Below are 7,157 nucleotides of genomic sequence, written 5' to 3'. Positions count from 1 at the left end.
GGAAAGTCAGTCTCCACTGTTGGACTGCCCAGACTACATGAAGTTTACTCTAGGGCAGAGCTAGAGAGCTGCTGCTGGTTTGGGATCTTGGAGGGCTACTTTCTGTCCTGAATGCATACCTCAACATGATACTTTTATCTTTCTCTTTAATGCAAATCCTACTAAATTCAGCCTTGTTTCTGATCAGTCACAGTCTTCCACTCAGAAGGCTGCTTAACCTTTACATGTGGGCAACAAGTCTGGCATAGGCAGAGCCAGTACTAGAACTTAGGAGTGTAAGAGTACAGACACCTGCAGTGTAACCTAGTTATGTCTGTAGATATATGCAGCTTAGGTCCCCGCATGCTGAGTAAACAAGAAAACCCTGATTTGTCCATGTCAGTCTTGCTTTGAACATCGATTACTGCTTTGTCTGGGAGATAAGTCAGCTGTATAAAGAGACAAATCTTCTTTCTTCAAATAACAGAAATGTCTACCACATGCTGTGTGGACTCTGGGATCAAGTCAGCCCTTCAGGAGAATAGTTTTTAAGTAGAGTAGCAGTTCCCCATTTCTAATGCACCTGATCTCTGAAAGAATTCCTCAAAGCAAAGACCAGGTTATAATGCAATTTCCTAAAACTTTCCCACTTTTATTGTCACTGGCCAGAGAGGTTACAGGCACTGACATCAAGTCTCAACAGAAATATTTTCTCCACCAGTATTTCACTGTCAGAGCCAAGTGGCCCAAGCAGTGACAAATAGAGCCCTTTCAGAAATGCAGTTATTCCTCGCATTTCTATCGGCATGGGGATGCTGTCAACATTGTGGTTTTGATAGAGCATGGCACTTACACAGTGGTTGCTATGACCTCCTTTTATGTAGAGAGGTATTCCTTTCTCTGACTGCACTAAGCAAAGCCAGAAAGCTCAAGGTATTTAGAGAGATTCTCCTATTCTTGAACTGACCTTTGTCATTTCTGTCTCTAAATCTATGGTGCATCTTTTCACAAGAAACTCAGATGTGTTTGAACAGAATACTTGCTGACAACTTGCCTTGAGGAAATAAACTTTTGTAGCTAGAAAGGTCTTTCAGGACAATTGGAGGTTTACTGTTCTAATGGACTACATACTGACTTGAGGGCAATTCCTTCAAAGTTAGCTTTTCCTCTAAATTTCTCACCATTTTTAACACAGTTGACTGTTAGTCAATGAAATACTGGTTTTAATTCACATCTTAGCTCTTCTGAGTTCTTCTCCAAAAAGTAGACCCTAATCTATATTTCAGCTTCCTTTAATATCCATTTTAGGTGTCACCTCATGGCGAAATAGACTGAATTTTATACTATGAAGTTGTTAACATACCCAAAGCAACATTCATGCCCAGTGTATGAGGAAACCCAGCTTTTACTGTTTGCTTTAGTCAGCTTGTAATGTTCAAAATCTTTCTGCCATGTTCAATCAAATAAGATTTTCCTTGGAAATTCTAGGTCTCATATTTCACTATCTGTTTCATTCTCCTGATTCTCTATCTATTTCACTGTCAACTGAAGAAGATCCTGATAGGAAAAATTTGCTTACTAGAAAGCTGAGTTTAGTGTTCTTACAACTTTATCCTATTTTGAGCAATGTAGCAACCTCTGTAACAGATTAAAAAGCAGCCAGTCGTGGCTCATATTGTATTATTAGCAAATCCTCTGATTTGCTGGGAATCTTGATCACTTATGAGTTTTTGAAAAAGTATGCTATTAGCAGCTGCTGTCGTTTGGACAACTTTTCTTCCCTTTCAGTCCCTCTCATAAAGATGGGTAGATCCTTCAGATATAGCTGCTTTAATTGTGAAGCACCCTTACCAGCACTATGAGTACATCTAATTCATCATGTAGTGTCCTGGAATGTCATCCTTCTACAACATATAAATATGGTTCTATTTTTAGGACAACTTATCACTTCCATATAAGGAGAAATCAAATCCTGACACAGTCCTCAAAGTTGTGACATATCTCTGGGAAACTGTTGCCTAACTACACTGTTCAGTTCATAGTAAGTTTCTCTCTTAAAAGTCTTAGGTTTATCAACTACAGTTTTCAAAAGCTCAAGGGAATTCATAGCAATAGGAATATATTTATAAACTTGGACTGCTTTCTCATGGGAATTTAGTTTATCTATTGTTTAGTTTCTGGAAAAATAAAAAAAAAAAATCACAACTCTTGTTTTTATCGGAGAAGCTAAGAAATCAGAGACAACTGTAAAATAAACATAATGGAAAGGGATGACAAAGTGGGACTGAAGGGAGAGGAATGTGCTAGGCTTTTTCCTGCCTTTAGTAACAGTTAGTCCTCATTTCACCACAAAACTACTAGTCATGTTTTCACAGGGCACTACATTCCCTTGTTCCTTTATAGCAGAAATAAAACCCAGTTATCTAAGTTCTTTTCTAAGAAAAAGATTAAAAGGTACATTCTAAAGGTTTTGAGGGAAATAGATATTTAAGCGACCTAATATTTATTGTATTGTGTGCAAGCTAGTTTCTAAATGAACTAGATGATCACTATAGGTCTCATCCAACTGAACTATTATAGTCTAAAATATCTTGAGCATTGATACCATGCTACAGTATTTAAGTGATTGTGTTTACTCTAAACTTCTGTAGCAGTAGCAGATAGATTGGTCTCCAGTCCATACTTTTTATGGGTTTTTGTAGTAGAAAGAGGTTGTTTTTTTAACTTAATTGTACACATTTACTAGGGGGGAAAAAAAAAAAAAAAAAAGAGCTTTATTTTAAATACAACTTGCAATTTAAAAACAAACAAAACCAACAAATTAAGGTATTTGAACACCTATTAGTTTAATAAGAATCACATTGAAGTATTTATTTTCACTAACAACAAAGTCAAAATTAATCGTTTGGCAGGATGACAGATTCCACTTGCGAATGTGTTCTGAAACTTCTGTATATATTTTTCAAAGGTGTTTACTGACATTATTAGTTATATTTCCTAATCTATGGATCATTTGAACATCTAAGACAAATGAACATAGACAGATTATATACAGAGAGTGAATACACTGTGCTTAGCTGGCTATTTTTTCAATACAAGGACACAAGCACCTCATGGCTGATGTAAATCCCATGTATAAATACAGCATTGTCTAGTAATTAAAAATTAATTTTTGTCTATGAATTCATGATCTTTTTGTGTTCATGAAGCTCAGGACAGGCAGAGAGTTGTTAACCTGCTAAGATATATGAAATGGGATATCTTACATCATCTGGGGTTACGGTGTTATTGGCATGGTCATTAAGGAATGGATGAGATAGTCAAGCCTGATGAGACTGTGTCCTCTGTGGCTGGTCCTGCTGCTGCCTGTGAGATCTCCAGGTTCCTCTGACTACTATGGGGTCAACAGAGCAATCCCGGTGCCAGGCACTAGACAAAAAGTCAGACAGCTTCTTTCTGCAAGATGAAAAATGAGATGGCAGAGTTCAGTGATTAAGGAACTGGTCAAAGAGATTAATGTCACCAAACTGAGACACTAAACTGACCAGACATAACTCACAAGCTAGTATTACTCCAGATAACATGACAAAATGCTCTGTCCCAGGGAGATCTATTTTTGATGTACTGGCATCTGAAAAAGAAAACTGGAATTAATAGTCACATAATTTGTTTCCCACTCCCACCCCTCTTAAATTATTGGACAGGACTCATGGGAGGGCACAGAGGCTTAATGCCAAGGTTGATGAAAACTGACCCATTTCATTTTGCATGTGACTGGCAAGACGAATTTTAGAGAAACTGTGGCAAAAGCCTCATGTTTCCACTGACGAATGCTCTACAACAGATCTCTCAAAGACAGCAGATGGGAAATAGAGCAAAGCTTTTATAATACAGTGGAACAGAGAGGGACATTTCCAAACCAAATAAATAAAAAGATGAAAGCATAGCAAAGAGCACCTTTATAAATGTTGGTAATAAAGGGATATGAAATTAGCTATCAAAACAAAGCTTGCTTTTTCTGTCTTCTTGCAACCATGAGGATTTTTGTCAGCCAGACATCGCCTCACTAAAGTTCATGCCTGATCTGCACATTGACTGCAAGTACATTGGTAGAACAAGAAATAAGATTTTTTTTTTTAATCAATTTAATGAGCATGAGGTAAATACACCAGGTTTGAGGTATAGATATATTCTTTTTTCTAAGATTGCGTAGAAGGTAAATTGAACTTATCCATGTTAAAAGGTGTGATTTAGAGTCGCCTCTGAACAATGTGTATATAGCTGCCTCTTTGCAGCTTCAGTCTCAAAACTAGATAATTATTATCCCTGAAGGCTGGGCACAAGCTAATATGCTCTGCCTCCAAAATTTCTGGACTGAAACTGTTGCTGAGGGAACAGATACGTCTTTTTATATCTGCAAAAATCTGATTAAAAGTAATTATGTTGGGTTTTACATCAGCTTAGCTAAATTGATTCATAATTTAAATCAATGCAAGATGATAGAAGTGGTCCTAGGTTTCAGAAACAAAGTTTTCTTACAGTGCTTGCTTATGGTTGTGGAGCAGTAGTCTAGGTATGGAAGGCCGCTATACTTGTAAGTGACCATTGTGAATTAAACTCAGGTGAGAGCAACTTAAAAATGCTGTCCATTTTTTCCTGAAGTGGTACCATGTTCCTACTACACTGTTTGTTGCCAGGCAGCAAATATTTTGCTGCTTTTTTTTTTCCTTCCTAAAAAAACAGGGTTTTAATGGTGGTTTCTGCCTGGAATTACTTGTCCTTTAGATAAAATGATGTCTTCTTTCTCTCCTTAGCAGGTACAGCTGCAACCACGGTTCACTAACTAAACTAAAATGTTGTCCAGGCAAGATCACAGGTATGTAGAATGGTACAAGCTGGCAGTTGGCAGGTATTAGCTGGCAGTACCTGAAGTGGTTGTTAAATAATTCGCAGGCCAGTGACTTCTCTGTATGTATATCTGTCTATGATATTTTCTTTCTGATAGACCCATTTTTCTGCCCACCTTGTGCAGCTGCATTTGCAAGATGCAATGCAATATTCCATTTCTCACCAGTTTAAATGTGGGATCAGCCTCGCCTTGACCATGGCCATGCAGCTCCCAGACAGGCTGAACTTAAGCTATTTCAGAGCCCAGTCAGGCAGCACTCACATGGGTCTGCAAAACTCTATATAGGATTTAACCTTCGTTATGTCAAAGGGGCCTTTGAATATTCATTTCTTTTCAGAAATAATGGTTCTGAAAGTTCCCAGCATTGGTTATATGGTAACATTTTTCTCCCCCTAGTCTCACCTATAAAGACGAAGGTCAGGATCGAGCGGATGAGTTGATTGTAGCACAATGTAATGTCTACTGGCCTATTTTTACCCTCAGAAGAAGCTGGAAACCTCTCTTCACATTTTATATTCATTTATGCCTATTTGCTAAGTAATTCTTTTCTTCTTTATCTTTCTATACCCTGACACCTCAATCTTCCTGACATCTTACAATAGTTAATGAAAAACAGCTCCCTGTCTTTTCGTTGCTTGCTTTCTCTCTCTTAATACTAAGGCATCGGATGATAGTTTACTTTGCAAGACTTGAAAATGTTGTGTTGTACTTCTCTTTTGAAGAATACATATATATTAACAGGGCTCAAACCACAAGCAATAATGACAGCCTTATAAACATGATTACTAGCTGAGACACAAGTACAGACACTCTCTTGAATATATCACCCAGGAATTATTTTCAGCTCCAGATCTGAAAGCAATTTTCATATTTTATAGACAAAAACATGACACCTAACTCTAGGAGAAACATAACCTCTCTAATATATTTGGAAACACAATACATCTTCTAAATAACGCTGTTTCAGGGATATCTACACACTCTCTATTATGAGGGTTTTTCACTAATTCCAGCTCCTTTGAAGTCCATCATCTACTTAAGACATGCAGATGCTTTTAACAAGCAGGATCTCTGGCTTCTCAAGAGACAAAGTGTTCTGAGAATACAAACAATTAAACTCTTTTAAGCTAGTGCTCAAGACTTAATGTAATTAACATTGAAAGTAAAACACATCAAATCCAACAAGGGGTTGAATTTGTTCTTAATGTATTTTCAAAAATCTGGGTAAGAAAATCCAGATGGCTGAAAATGGATACAGCACAAACTAATGTTTATGCTGTTAATGTGAAAGAGTTATCAAGTGGGCAGGCTGCACTCCTGGCACTCTCAGCAGAAATAGTTGTGTAGGTCTCCTCCTTGTTTTTTCTCTGTGAGCTGAAATCACAACAGGAGTATCAGAGGAACTATGGAGCCAGCCACTGCTGTGCTGAAAAGATATTACCTGCACACCAGGTACACCTTGTATTTTCGCATCAGGTTAACTGTTTTATGACTGAAATAAAGAATGTTTTGTAAAAAGAAATCTAAACTCTACACAGGTAAAGGGAACTGTTGGCTTATGCAGTGTGTCATATACAAGACTGCCAACCTCTTCCAGATAGGAATCATGACCAAAGGCATCCATTCTTCTAGGGTAACATCCAGGTTGGGAATTAAACAGCCCTTCTATGCATACCACTTTTTCAAGTCCAGTTGAAACTTTGACTGCAATCTGCCAACTCTACACCTTCGTAATACCAGTGTCTACGGCAAACAGTAAATCTGTCCAGACTCAGGGTTTACACCAGTGAGACACCTCCTTGATCTAATTCAGATCTCACAGCCCGCTAAATTAAGGACAGATTAGTCAAAATTACCATAGACAGTTGCTTCTTAGGTTTGGATGGGAACTGTATTATTCTAATTCATTGTTTTTCAGAAATTGATGGGAAGTGCTTTCCTGGTGCTGATTGTTGGAGAAACTTTCTCTAAATCTCATTTATTTTTTTCACTGTCTCCTCTCTCACAGTATTACAGCATGGACAAACTTTTCTCGGCAGTACTGTTCTCACTCATTTTGTCCACAAGACGTTTAGGCTGTCTGGAAACGCACAGCTTTTACAATGTCATTTAAAGCTTCATCAATTAGAAAAATTAGTTTTTCAATGAAAATCGGGTAGTTTCTTCTAAATTTAAATGTTATCTCTGCTATTCTAGTAATTGTTTTGTTCACTGTTTCATTTATCTGTAAGTCAGGGGAGATGGGTAATGCTGGACACATTACCAGATC

The sequence above is a fragment of the Streptopelia decaocto genome, assembly GCF_964273445.1.
Source record: "Streptopelia decaocto genome assembly, chromosome: 4".
NCBI classification, from domain to species: Eukaryota; Metazoa; Chordata; class Aves; order Columbiformes; family Columbidae; genus Streptopelia; species Streptopelia decaocto.
The sequence above is the reverse complement of the archived record's forward strand: the minus strand, read 5'-3'. Positions refer to the sequence as shown.